This window comes from Sciurus vulgaris (assembly GCF_902686455.1).
Source record: "Sciurus vulgaris genome assembly, chromosome: 9".
NCBI lineage: Eukaryota > Metazoa > Chordata > Mammalia > Rodentia > Sciuridae > Sciurus > Sciurus vulgaris.
Genome location: NC_136469.1, coordinates 101,117,278 through 101,132,522, shown reverse-complemented (window position 1 = coordinate 101,132,522; position 15,245 = coordinate 101,117,278). Strand labels below are relative to the sequence as shown.

Below are 15,245 nucleotides of genomic sequence, written 5' to 3'. Positions count from 1 at the left end.
GCTGGGGATCGAACCCAGGGCCTTGTGCTTACAAGGCAAGCACTCTACCGACTGAGCTATCTCCCCAGCCCCGAGGTGGGTTTAAAATGACTGAATAAAGAGAAAGTGATGCAGAGATGAACAGAAAGTACAAAAAAGAGATACTATTAGGCTGTGAGTTTAAACTAGGACGTATGTGTACACTCAGTGTGCTCAAATGTTTGGATGCAGAATCATTAATTACCACAGTGCATTGAGCTCCAGTCCACAAGCAGGTCGATATTAGCCATTTCAGTTTCTCTCACATTTTCTCTTAGAAGTGAAAGTGAAATTAGTCCTCTTTTACAGTCAAGAGAGGTTAACTAACTTTTCTACACGTCAGGGAATCTACCTTTTATTCTGGCTATGGTAATAAAGGTAACTTGTGACTTCATGAACATCAAGATTGGTTTATGCCTCCACATACATTCTCCATATGCTGTACTGAGGTCAGAAATCCTAAGCTATAGGTGAATCCATTTGTGGATCTTTGAGCTCTAACATGGTCATTGTCATTTTATTATTATTACTATTATTATTGGTACCTGGGTTTAAACTCAGGGACACTTAACAATGGAGCTACCTTCCCAGTCCTTTTTATTTTTATTTTTTCCTTTTTATGTTTTATTTTGAGACAGGTTCTCACTAAATTGCTGAGGCTGGACTTGAAATTGCAATTCTTTTGCCTCAGCCTCCAGAGTCACTGGGATTTAAAGGCATGTACCATCTCCTTCAGCTTCCTCTGTCATCTTAGTGAAGAACTGGGTGCAGGTGGTACCAGTGTGGGCTGGGTGGTTGCTGGCTGGCTGTGGCCTCTCCAGCGTCCCTCTCAGCTTCTCAGCAAGTAGTCTTACCAACTTCCACACTTCTCTTGGCATCAGACAGCAAAGGTCACGGACTCTCCCTTTCAAGTTTTGTTCTGACTCCATTTTACAGATGAAGAAACTGAGGTACAGATAACTTGGGGAGATTGTTCAAGTTTGTTCTGTCTGTACTTTTAACTTTAGGCTAGATAGAGGCTCAGGCAGAACCATGGTAATTCACAAGTGGAGCAGGCTGTCCTTCTGGGACCATCTGTGTTTGATCATGACGTAGGAAGACTAAAATGCCTACTATACTTAATTAATGCCACTCCAATGGGTTACCAGTGACCAGACCCTCCCCAGGACCTTATTCCTGCAAGGTCTGTCAGGCAAGGGTAGGTTCAGGTTTTCTTTTGGATGTTTCAGTCTGGCTATGGATTGTATATCTTAGTTGTTAATTTGTATCTTAAAAATATGAAGTACTTCCTTTTAAAAAATGTATACACCTGCATTTCTGATGCTTTTTATAGGTGCCCTGTCTAGTTGCTAATTCACCTTGCTGTTTTCCTGTTCTCCTCTTTAAATTAACTTTTCTCTTGCCTCAGAGACCCCCTTGTTCGAAGACACACAGTAGAATTAAGAACAAAACAAAATGTGAGTTAATATAGTGTTTTTATCTTACCTGACCTTTTGGTCAAATATTTAGAAGTCCCGAGGACTAATCAATTGAATCATCATTTGCTGAGCTTCCATTTCTCTCATGTAAAGAAGGGATATAGTAACTCATACCTTCACCCAGCTTACAACTTTGTTGTGGAATTCACATGATGTTATTATGGGGACATTTCTCTAAACTGTAAAGTGCTTTCTGATAGAGTATTTTTTTTTTGGGGGGGGGGGTGCTAGGGATTGAACCCAGGGCCTTGTGCTTACAAGGTAAGCACTCTACCGACTGAGTTATCTCCTCAGCCCCTAGAGTATTGTTTTTTCACCCCCTTCAGGACCAAGGACAAAACTCAGGGCCTTGCTTGTGTTAGGCAAGGACTCCGCCACTGAGCTAAATCCCCAACCCAGGTTATTGTTCTTTAAATGCTGTGAGCTAAATGTCAAGTGAAGTATCTCCAGGCTGGGAAGCTGGTAAGAACAGTTTCTAAGTTTCACTTATGGCCTCTTTTTAATCCTTCTGGAATGGTAAAGCACAATGATTGAAATTAGAACGTTGTTTAAAAAAAAAAAATCAAATGCTGTGTATATTGCTTCCTTACACAGTGCATGCCTGGGGGAAGTTCTCCATGCTGACAGGTGGGTGCGGGGAACAGGGATGTCTGTCTTCAGCATCTCTTCTCTACATGGTGCCTCGGTTATATTTCACCGTTGGGATTTTCACTAAAATAACAATTTCTTGACACATTCCTCACCACTACTCCCTAATTTCTCTATTTCTTTATCCTATTTACAAGGAGGCATTAATAAGGCAGGAGTAGTAAGGAAGACAATAGTAATAATAATCAGGAACAAATATTCTATGAATCAGTGAGTTGAGAACCTTTCTGAAGGTCTCCTGGCCTTGGAGAGTAATGATCACACTAAAATTGTTTTGAAATAACTTGTCTGTGGGTCTGTTTTCCCCACCAAGTTTTATACTCTTCCATGGAGGATGCATTCTCTTTTCTCATTTGTGTCTCCTCAGCATTCATTAAGAGTATCTGGCCAGGTGTGGTGGTGCACACCTGTGATCCTAGCAGCTCAGGAGGCTGAGGCAGGAGGATCGTGAGTTCAAAGTCAACCTTAGCAACTTAGGGAGGCCCTAAGCTGCACAGTGAGAACCAGTCTCTAACTAAAATACAAAAAAGGGCTGGGGACATGACTCAGTGGTTAAGTGCCCCTGGATTCAGTCTTTGGTACAAAAAAAAAAGTATCTGGCATTTAATAGGTGCTCTTTAGGTGCCTGCTGAACAGAGCTTAAACAATGGCATTTTATGTGCCTTGAATGGGATATAACTTAGGAAAAGACTGCTCTGCATTTTCAACAACCAGGACTAGCCAAAGCATAAACATAGAAAGGACTAACTTTATAGATTTTGATATCTTTCCATTCTCAGAGCCCCCAACAATGTAGAGCTGATTCCTATTGTTGAATTATGTACTGAAATCCCACCCCTGTTTTTACAACATGGCAACAACAAAGTTATTAATTACTATGTGCTGGGCACTGTCCTAAGTACCTTTGCTGTATTAATTCTCTTAATCCTCGGAGGAACAGCGACTCTCTGTGACAGGCACTCCCATCTGCATTTTACACACAAGCAAACTGATGCAGATGGAAATTATGCACCTTACTCCAGGAGATGCATACAACTTCCTCCAAATCACAAATCTAGTAAGTGAAAGAGTAAAGATTCAAACCCAGTGAGTCTGACTTCTGCATCTACTTTTCTTAAACACTACACCGTATTTCCTCTTTGTACTGAGCAGCTATGTAGATGAAGATCCTTGTTGGGTGATTGTGGTTAAAGGGACAGCAGAGCTGGGTGGTGCCATCAGGGCCAGGAGCAAGGCAGTGCCCTGGCTCCCCTGGGGTTGGCACCAGACTGGGAGCAATACTTCCTTTCTGTGGCATATTTCTCAATTTTGGTGACCCAGCTCAATAGTTCAGCTAGTAATTTCCATTGATACCACCAGCACCACTGACTTGGCTGGCTTTCTTTCCTCTCACACTCCTCTTTCATTGGTACAGATACAGTCGAAAGAGCACATTAGGGAATCATATGATACACAAATGAGAAAAAGTTAAAGGATCCTCTGGAATGGAATAGAAGGTTAATAACTTCAACCACACCAGCAGGAGCTTAGTGACTATTGCTACCACTTAATCCCTAGATGGGCAGAGTTTTATTGAATTTGATTAAGGATCCTCCTACAACAAGTCTCCCAGTGACCTAGACTTTCTATATGCCCTTCCGAAAATAGGAAGGTACTATAAAAAAATTACTGGAGGGCTGGGGAGATAGCTCAGCTGGTAGAGTGCTTGCCTCGCAAGCACAAGGCCCTGAGTTCAATCCCCAGTAACAAAAAAAAAAAAAAAAAAAAAAAAAAAAAAAAAAATTACTGGAGGGGAGAGTGTCTGTGAATGACTTCCAATCGTGAACTCGTCATTGATTAACTCTGAATCCTTTGCATACACACTGGGTTCTTCTCATGGATAACACAACTCCTGTCTTAATCTTGTATGTGACAACATAGGAAAATGGTGGCAGAGAGTAACAAAGGTTTAGTTTCTTCTTTGAGCATGCTGTGAAATAATCAGGGCACCTAGCCCGCCTTCTTAGAAATAAATGGGTACATGAAGGAGGGCAATGCTGTTTCTGTAATCCCCTTGGAGGAGATCTCCATTTTGTAAAAATGTTGCTTTTCCCAAAGTCCATGAATTCAGGAAAGCTTTTCTTCATAAAGAATATTATAAGTGTCGATAGAATCCAAGGCTAACACCCACAAAGCCAGGGGATGGGGATTACTACATATTAGTAACTATAAAAGAAAATAATCCTGTTAAAATATCCTAGTGAGATTTAAAAAGAAGTTATTTATTTGGAAGCAGATACTTTTGGAAAAGCTGTTTTAGTTCAAACCTGGCTTAGAAAAATGCGGTTTTGATGCAGGTATTGATGGGACTTTCAGGGGTTTTTGAAGATATTAGACACTTGCAGCACAATTCTGCTGTATGTCATGTCTTCAGAACAGTTCCTCAAACATTGATTACCAAGTACTTACTGAATTCATGCTGATTAGAGCATATTTTCCCCTCAAGAAGTAGGATTTTTCCTCATCTTGATATAAAAGCATAATAATTAGAGCTGTACTTGTGTCAGACAGGAAGGAAGAGAGCGAGACAGGGACCGTGAGCGAGACTGTTGAGTGTTGATGTGAGACAGAGGTTGTCTAAGATATGATTAATGATGCTCACTGTGGGCGATAAAGAAAACACCAGTTACTCTGCATCCTCCTCTGCTCTTCATCCTTCCACCCAAGATGCCTCAAGGAAGAGAGTAGGAAAGATTTTTTTGGGTCACATTTCCTGAGTCAGACACCAAGTGGCACTGTCACACAAGGACAGTTTAGTTGCTGACCAGAGCTCAGGGCAGTTGGCAACTAGGGGCTTTTGGGTATGTGGCACTAGTCACAGAGGGCATGTCTGTGTGTCTGTAATGGATAGTGATACGCAGGGGATACATTTAAATCCTCACTAATGAGAGCATTAAACTGTGTGGAGTAACGGAAGCAGGGGGCGAGGACTCAGCTGAATTTCAATTTTAACTCCTCTACTTGGTCATCACGTGATCTCGGCTGTGTCATTTAGCTTATTTAAACTTAGTTCTCCTGTAAAATATGGCTAGACACTTCCTTCCTTGCCTGTTTACTCCAGTAGTGATTCAGTGATGAATGCTAATGCAACAACTGAGAAAAGTGTAAAATGATACACATTGCTACAAGTATTATAATTACCTTTTTTTGTACCAGGGGTTGAACCCAGAGGTGCTTAACCACTAAGCCCTTTCTATTCTTTATTTAGAGACAGGATCTCACTAGGTTGCTTAGGCTGGCTTTGAACCTGTGATCCTCCTGCTTCAGCCTCCCAAATTCCTGGTAATACAAATGTGTGCAACAGTGTCTGGCAAATTACTTAATACAGAGAAGTGATGGTGTTGGGCCATGTGACAGCAATATCATTCCTCTTCTAAAATTCTGAGGATTGGTATAGCCTGGCTTCTAAATTATCATGTTCTTCCTCATCAATTTACTGATGTCATTGACTCAAGAAACTGAGTAGAGAGGCCTATTCTGAGCTTTATCCTTGGTGTGCTGAACACTTTGTGCCCAGTTCCTTCTTCAAAGGACAACTGAGGAGATGAAAAATTTTGACCCTTGTGTTTTTTAATATTCAGCATGTCTGTTAAATTAAGATGGCCATATAATTTGTCATCTAACCTAGAAGACTTACAAATAAATGGAACATTCTGAATACATGCGCCACTGTAACAGGCACACACCAGGAGCATCCCAGACGAGCCTAGACATTGAGTCCCCTTATTATGTACAAGATGCTAAATTCCTCACCTCAGTTTGGGATGGTAAAGATGCTCTGTTGAACTTGGGCATCTTTGCTGCTGTTATGAATCAGTAAAATTTGGACCTGTTAGACCCTTAGAGGACAGAATAATATATACTTCACCACAGTGATGAAGAGAAGGCTGTTTTTCAGTCTTAAGGAAAGACAACACTGCAGTTCTATGGTTAAAGGTAAGAGGATACAGCATAGCTCCAAATTTCCTGACCTTTCATTTATATTGCAAGGTAGGGTAGAAATTGCTTGGCAGGATGCATGATGCTTGGGCCTCTGCCTGCTGTGGGATTTTTTGTATGGTCCTGCTAATGTTTAGTAGGCGTGAATATCCATTACACCTTAAACAGAGTTCAGTCCTATGATCAAATATAAACAGGGACAAAAATGGTGTGTCCTAGAGATTTCTATGGGGCCCTGCCGTGTGTACAGGGCTTTTCAAACTAGATCACACAGAAGGGATGAGATTTGGGAAGTAAATTGAATGATCAAATCTCTGCTCTGAAAATGTCTGATGACCTAATGCACCAAGAAATTAGACAACTAGGTTTCTGCCCTGGGGGAAAATTCTCAGTATTTGCTTAAGAGAACCATCAACGCCAAAGAGAAACTTGCATGACTAAGTATGGAAGCAGATAACCAAAAGATCAACTTTTAAATAGTTTGGGGAGAGGAAAAATAGCCCAAATAATTAAAAATGGTAGCTAATAAATATACTTTTATGTTTTGGAGGATGTTATTAACTTTTGGTTACCCTTTGACTTCCTAATCTGTTTTATTTAGGAGAGCATTCAATAGATTAATTAGACCAACAGACTGCACGGTAGGGAGACGTATTTGTTGTATACTCAGAAACATAAATGCTAATGACAGAAATTAGCCTGGCATTTCAAAAGCATCTAATAAGGATAAGTCACAGCCAGACAGATAATAGAGAATAAATAGATAAACTTGTCTCATTGCTCTGTTGCCATCCAATCAGTCACCTTAGAATGTTAAAATTCAGTGCTTTTTTCCCAAAATGTTCTCATTCCCACTGCCTGACTTTGTAATTCTGGGAATGTGAAATCATGATTCATTTGTTTGAAAATCAAATGGGTTCTCCAGCATTTTTGCCCGAGCCCAAATAACATGGTAAGAAAGTTAGGGACATGTGTGATATTGCACATGCATCCACAGTAGGCCGTAAGGCTGCCGGGTGTGCCCTTCCTTAGGCCGTTGTACTCTGCCCGCAGTAAGCAGGCATAGCTTCCTCGGATGCTTTGTGCATTTTGAGAAGTCCAGAAGAGTCTCTGAAAGTATGGAATGGTAGCTTTGCACAAAAACTCTTTAATCGTTTTTTATGATCCAACTACCATTCTTATTTTATGACTACAATTAAGTAACGGATAAAGTGACACACAGCGGTACCCGATAGAACTCCAAATTGTGCCAAAGTCCAAACACCTGTCCTACTTGTTGCTACAATACTCAGCTATATAAATCTGATTTCTTCCTCCTAATTGAGCTATTTTTACAAACAAGGTAAACAAATAGAGGGTGCATAGCTTTAGCCTACTCATTAACATCACAAAATAACTGAAGAGGACAGACACACTAGAAGTCTGCTCAGAGCACAGTTCTGAACTCAACAGCTCAATCTCTAAGTATTAGACATGTTGCAGAAATAGACTAGATGGAGCTTCAGAAAACTGGAAACCTCCTTCCAGCTCTATTGCTTTCTAAGTGACTTTGAACAACTCAAAATTGCTTTGGAACTTCATTTCTTCACCTACCATTGTTATCATCCTACCCCACCTATTTCACTGCATTACTGTAGGATTCAATGAGGTGGGTTAAGTTTATGAGTGGAAGCATCAATTATAAACACTATATAAATACAACATACTAATCCAGCTTTCTCATTGACCTAGGACATAATACTGGGCAGGATGTAATATTAGGCAACTTGGACAACATCAAATTAGCAATCATTAAAATGGCAAAACATCTTAGAAACTGCTCAACCTCAGAAATAATATGATTTCTTAGACTATTTCATTTGATTTGTTCAAGTGAAATAGGACTTGTGATGTCACATCAGTACTTCATTGCTAAAGGACACACAGGCCATTTATCCCATGCTTTTCCGTCCCTGAGTCTCCCAACAGCCAGATCTGAAGGGCGATAAGCATGTTTGAGGATATGCATCATTTGTGGGAATCAGGGGCAGGAGAGATGGCCAACCCCAGAGGATAAGCTCTTCCTATTCCATAAATGACAGACTAATAATAAGTGGTGAAAAATAATTCATTAGAAATGTCAGTAACACGCATGGATCTCAAAAAATAGCACTAAGCTCAAAAGAGAGATGAAGGAGAAAAACAAGAATGAGATGCAAAACCTTGCAAATAATATGAATTAAGAAATGTGTTAATGTAAGCCTGGAGGTCAAAGCAAACAAAGAGTAAACAAAGGAACACAAAAAACACTTAACAATTAAAAGAGGAATGGATTGCCCCACCTTCCTGAGCTGGCCTGTATAATTCTTTCAACATGTTTTTTGCACAATGAGGGGATGCTTCCCGACTGCCTCAATGTCCCTGTGCTGCAGCACACACCCATCCCTGGGCTTGGTTTTTTTCCTTAAAGGACAAGGTAAAGAGAGCTGGCCATTGACCTCCATGCTTTTCAGCATCACCATTACATGGCCCTTTAGCTGTCTCTTGTCTATGCTGAGTCACACCAGGGCCTTGTGCCGCTCCTTCTAGATGTGCTTTTATTGCTGTGTAGTCATGGAGGAACTCTTTTGAACTAGTTCCAAGGACTCTCTTCCCTTTGCAGTTGTGGAACCCTGAACCAGGTGGATGAGCTAATCCAAGGGGGAGTGACCTCCTGCTGTCTTGCTGCTTCTTTATAAACCCTGGTTCTAGGCATCTCCAAAGGGTGAAGAATGAGAAGACTCGATAAGGTTACCATACTTCCAGTATTAGTTATTGAAATTTTCTATAAAACATATTTCTCCTAGGCACTAGTAGACTAGAAATTTGGAAAGGGCTGAGGGGATATAAGCACTAAGGAAGGTGGTTTATGTAAATTTCCTTAGGGAGAAGCCACACAGGAAGGAAAGGGAGATACATCAACAGAGACTACACTATGTAAGCAGATCTGTCACGATCTTAAGAATTCCAGGAAATTTCCATCTTGATCCCTCTAGATCCAATGGCTAGAATGACTGTCATTAGCTTCCTGCCCAGTATATACTAAGACAGAATGGATCAACACCTGCCTCAGGTTTTTTCTTTCTTTCCTTTTAACATACAAGGGCAGAATAGTTATTTGTAAATGATCTGGCAGTGTTTTCATGTTGGGTCACATTTTATCAAAACCACCAAAAGTATATTATAAGAAATTATGGGGGATAGATAAAAACTGACTTCCCTATCTTTAATAGAGCATCTAGTGCTACCCAAACATGTCTATGAGCTAATAAGAGCCTAAAGCAAACAGAGTAACTTGACCTTGTGATGAATAATTCCATGAGCCCCCACATTTACTCTGAACTTCTTGTTGATGAGCCAACATAAATAACCAGTTCTAATTTGGGCTGTACAGGTACAAGGCTTCCCACAGGGAACCTGAGCCACAGGAGGAGTCAACAACTTGACACACAGGCCAGATTGAGGTGTGGGAGCCTGGGTCCCAGAGCCAGCTCAACTGAATCCTACAATTCCAGGCAAGTCAGTGTGTTCTCTTGTACCTTCATGGATTGTATTCATAGGTGACCAGATTGTTTATTGGTCAGGCCAGGTGTTTTTGAGAGTGAAAGGAGGTACTATTAATAATCCCACTTGATCTTTTGGATTTCCTCCTACTTTACACTTCTATTGCAGATGAGAAAATAGCGCCCAGGCTCCTGAGCACCAGGCCAGTCCTCTGCTCCCTGAGCTGGTCTACCTTCTGCCAGGATAGCCTAAGCTGGAGACGTGGAGGATTGTGACCTGCAATGCTGAAAGACAGCACCTGCAAAGCACGGCCTGTCCTGCACTTGCTTGGTCGCACACTCACACACCCCAATCCCATGTGCGTTCAAAATCTACAGCACTGGAATACCAATCCACACCAGGGTCACTGAAAGCCAGGGCATCCTGATGAGCAGGGCCAGGAGGCAGCAGATGCACCCCCTGACTTAGGACACAGCCTCCTTCCACCTGCAGTGTGGGACTCAACGGCATCCCCACCTACATGCCTCAGGTAAGCAGGAGGGATGAATGCAACCCAGGAGGACAGGCACTGCCTGGGGACCCTCAGGGGTCAATTTTTCACTGGGCAGGTTAACGCTTTATCTATCCTTCCAGGCCACAGGACGCTTTTCTGTTGTCTGCCCCCACCCTCTTCACTTGGTATTTCAGATGCCTGAGGAAATCTCAACAACACTCACACCTTAATCCAGGTCAGGTCATAACACAGCCTGTTAAAAAAATGTCCAATGACCCTTTGAACTAAGCCATTTCACCCGGAGAGAATCTAAAAATAAAGAAGTGGGAATGTTGAAAGAAAAACCATCCAAGGTGGAAATTCTCCTTGGATACAAACCTATTTTATCAGCAACCTATCACTTGTTCTAAAAATTAATTTTTTTTCTGTGTGTGTGTGAAACTCTGAATGATAGGAAGTAGCATTTGACTTTTCCAACAGTAGCAGTAAACCAGGGTTGGCTACCACCCCAATGCCAAAGGCTAGTCCTTTCATGAGAGCGGAGTCTCCAGTCCACAGGGCTCAGGATGGAACTCACCTTCACCCTCCCCTCCCCAGGCCTGCTCTCCCTGTGGCATCCCTGGTTCCACCACACTCCTCTTCAAGGGCAGAACATTTCAAATGCAGCTGCCACTTGCTGTCCAGAGCTGAAGTAATCTGTTTCCCAATGGGATAAAAAGGGCTGTCATGGGTGGAGAGCCACATGGAGTGGGGTGGGTGGGAGGCGGAGGCCTACATTTCCCCAAGGAAGAAGGCTCCTGGTCACTACAAGTGGTTAAGCTGCTCTGCTGGTGCCTGCTTTCTGTTCCAGAGAAGGAATAGGAAATAGTTTTAAAACCCTATGCTGGACCCAGTGGTGCATACCTCTAATCCCAGTGGCTCTGGTGGTTGGGGCAGGAGAATTTCAAGTTCAAAGTCAGCCTCAGCAACTTAGCAAGTCCCCGAGCAACTTAGTGAGATCTTGTCTCAAAATGAAAAATAAAAAGGGCTAGGGATGTATGGTTCAGTGATTAAGTACCCCTGAGTTTAATCCCCAGTATAAACAAAACAGAATTTCTTGACATTTTGTCTCTACTCTGGAGACCTTAGGATGGACCCTTCATTTTTCAGAAATAGAAGTAAAATGAGTATAAATACATTTAACAAAGAGTGGTCTAATTCATTAAAAGAAATCTATCCACCGTCTAGAGATGGTTGCATACAGGATGTTATTTGAAGAATTCTACTGAAAATCCCACTACCTGGGCATACTTTCTACCAGCAAGTTTTTGAAATTCTGACCTGTAGGGTTTATATATTTTACCTAAAACCAATTCTCCTGATGGCCCCATTTTAGAATTCAAATGGCAATCATGTTTACATAACATTCCAAAGAACTCCCCGATATGTTATCTGGATGGAACCTACTTAATATCCCAGGGGGGGCACCGCACATTAAGCAATTACTGTCTATTAACATTATGACTTTAATGAGTTTCCCAAAGATGGGTAGGTAAGGCCTGAGAGAATAAGACCTGAGAAATGGCACATTGAGATGAAGGGGGAGATGGGAAACCTCCAAAGCATGGCCAGCTGGCCAGGCAGGGCAGAGAGATGCTGTGTCCCCACACCCCAGCCCTACCAGCACCTGCACCCACACAAGTGCTGAGGAGCAGGTGAGGATCAGACAGGAAGGGTGCAAGTCACAAAGACAAACGTCGCCCACTCAGGCTTTTGCCCAGGGCTGCTCTGGAAATCCCAGTGGAAAGACCCTGTGCCAGACAGGCTCATCCCAATGCCGAGAACTCATGCCATTCCCTGAACCAGCAACTTGGCTATGCCCCAGAGCAGAGAGCCCCATGCTTCCGCAGAGATTCCTTTCAATAATTATTATCCCCTTGCTTAGATCAGATATTATGTAGGGAACAAAAAGAGGCTTTAGTTTTCAAACATCCCTTCTCACCCTCCCTTTTGACTCATTAGCACAATCCTTAAATAATGCACCTTTGAGGCTCAGAGTGGTTCCTGCAGTTTGCTGCCTGGAGCACTTCTGAGTTCCAAGAATTCTCTTGGAAGGAGCTGGGTACCCTAGCTAGAGCCGGAAGTGTGACTTTGAGGACCCAGAGCAGCCTCGTCCTCATCCTGTAAGCTCCCATTACTATGCTCCCTGGGCCTCCCAGCCCCCCTACCCTGGGACATAGTGGTGGTGGGGCTGGGGGGCATCCCTACCCTCTCAAGGTACAATAAAAGAGCTGGTGATGTGGCTGAGTGGTGAAGCGCTTGTCTAGCATGTGTGAAGCCCTGGGTTTCACCCGCTACCCAAACAAAAACCAAGAAAATAACCAAGGTCAGAGTTGTGACCAGAGAACTGCTGATTTAATTGCACTGGGGTGGAGCTGAGTCCTGATGTTTTTAAAAAGGTTCTCCAGATCCAATAATCTTTGGGATAGATGATCTCTAGAGACCTTTCTAGTCCTAAAAGGTCTATGATCCTGTCTTATCCCGTACTTAATTTCTTTATTTTTTTCCAATATTACTCCTTTTATTTTCATGTCACATAGGCTAATTTAATTATAAAAAGAACTATGTTGTTACAGTACTGCCACAGTATTGTCGAGCTATAATTGACATATAATTATGCATGTGTTCGTAGTATACAATGTGGTAAGTTTTCACAATAAGAAATGGTTACCATAGTCACAATGGTGAACAGATCCATCACCCCGCAAAAGTTCCTCTGCCTTTGGCAATCCCCATCTATCTTCCTGTACTACAGATGAATGTGTATCTTCTACAAATGGAATCGTGCAGTAAATACTGTTGCTTCTTAATATTATGTCCTTGGACTTTACATGTGAAAACCAGGAGCTGGAGGTATGGCTCAGTTGGTAGAGAACATGCTGCACATACACAAGGCCCTGGGTTCGATCCCTGGCACTATAAAAACAAAATATTTTAAGGCCAGGGTCCTTTTATTTCTTCTTTCCCTCCTCCCAGCCCCTGACTGATCTTTGCTCAGAGAAATACCTTAATCATTATTTATTGGATTGAAAAAAAGGCCTTTGTAAACTTACAATAGCTTTGGTTTAGTGACCAAGAAGTGCCCCTCTAGTTAAGAGTTTTAACTTCCCGCTACTTCTCTGCAGGCTCCTCAGTCAGCAGCTTTAACCCAGCTAAAAAATAAAGCATGATCTTAAACCAGTGCGTCTTAATTTAGGGTCTGTGAACTTCCAGAGGTCTAGAAAGTGAGCTTCAAGATGTGGGTTGAGGACAGGGAAGTGGCTGGGGGTGAATACATGGAAAAGATTCCTGACTTTCGCCCGTCCCTTAATCACTAGACTCTGGACCCAATCCACTGTCTTTCTTTATTGTCCTATATACATTTTATAAATATGATGTCTAGTTACAAATCCTCTGCAATCTGCTCCCTCTTTCTCCCTCCCCACCTCCCCAGTACCTGTATTTCTCTGCCTGCCCCGGTTATGCCAGGGTTAACCTCAGGGTGTGATAAACACTCCAGGTGCTGTCTGCTGCCCGGGAACTATTGGCACGCTTCTTCTCTTCAACAGCTTCTCACCTAAGCAGTGTGGCATGTTGAGTCCTTTTATTCAAGGGCTCTCCTTACACCTGAATACCCGAGTTAAAAAAATCACAAACCTCCATTTCCTCAAAACCCCAGATTCAGGATTTCTTTTCATCTTAAACAAGATCAGTGCTCTCATTGTTATTTAGAGAATGATAACAAGAAGTACAGTAAGTAACACTGCAAATTCATAATCAAGCCACCTCTACTCATTCCAGAGATGTCCCCTCTCCTTTACGTCCAACACAAAAAAAAATATTTTTAAACAATATTATGTCTGGTCTTAAAAAAGGCTGAAATGTATAGTAACAATTATCAGCTTCTAAACCACAAACTGTATGCATCTGGCACAGTTACACAAATGCTAGTTTCAAAGTGTCTTAATAGGAAGAGAGCAAAAAGAAAATACCTTGCCTGCTGACCAAAAGTCAACAAGGACTCCCTCTTGCTTCACCCAAATTCGGCTGGGTCTGGCGTCCTAAGCCCAGCAGCCTTCTCTGGCTCCCTGCTGTTACATTTTTATTCTCCCTTTCACCTCCACTGTTTTCCAACAGAAAAGCAATTGTCGTAACTATAGCATTTTGGTCTAGTTTCTATGCAAGTTCATTCTCTGCATTAAAGGCAGACCTTTGAGAGTTACTTACGTGCAAGTGGCCAAAGGGAGCCCAGAGCTGTGGGTTTGGAAGCTGCGTTTGCTGATGCCAGCCTGCTTAAATAGCTTGGCTGGCTGACGCAGGCTGCTGATAGCACTTTTGTTTACGCCCGCCCGAGAATGCACACTCAAGCAAGGACCTGAAAAACCTGCGGCGTGGGCAGGAGGGAAACAGAGAGTCTGCAGAGGGAGGTTACGTCTCTCCTGGTTATTCAGGTTTGATACCCAGGCGGTGACTTCTGAGAGTCCCGTGGAACTTCCCCTCCCACCCTCCTCATCCTTGTCCTCTTAGCCAAATAAGACTCTTCACCAAGATTGGATGGAAGATGCAGCTGCAGGAAGAAGGGGAAAAGAAATAGGACCCTGGACCCTTCCCCAACTTCCCTATTAGGAACAAGTTTCCACTTAGATGCTGCTTCATTTCGAAGTTTAGGTCTGGTGTTGACTTCACAGCTCTGCAGGCGGGATGCCCGGCTCAGTACCTGGACAATTGCCCAATTAATGAAAAGTGGTTTCCCCTCTGGACGCAGCATGTACAAATAAGGAACAATTAAAGGAGAGGGCAGCCAATATGAGACAATTCTATGTCCCCTTCGAACAGTGTTTTCTCCTGTCCCTGTCTGCACCTGTGCTTTGCTCCTCCCTCCCTACCCCTTCCTTTGCTAATGAAATTCCTATCTAAGAGTTGAAAGATTTCCCACAGGAACGCCAATCAAAAGGCAGTGTGTGAGCAAGGCTGTGGGAAGATGCACGGCAAGGGGGAGCAAGTGAGCTCAGGGTCTCCTGTGACCATCCCTGCAACTGTTTCTAAAGGTGAGGGTGTGTGGGGGTGTGAGGGCCCAGCTGGTGGATGTT

At 42.7% G+C, this 15,245-nt stretch overlaps 1 protein-coding gene across 1 annotated transcript in view; it reads right to left on the bottom strand.

Moving 5' to 3' along the window:
* Positions 1–14,511, bottom strand: part of HOPX (HOP homeobox) — a 31,772-nt gene extending 17,261 nt beyond the window's left edge. The window contains exon 1 of the mRNA XM_079154776.1: positions 14,383–14,511. The gene's annotated coding sequence lies outside the window, so the exon portion shown is untranslated. The remainder of the gene's footprint in view (positions 1–14,382) is intronic.
* Positions 14,512–15,245: the final 734 nt, after the last annotated feature.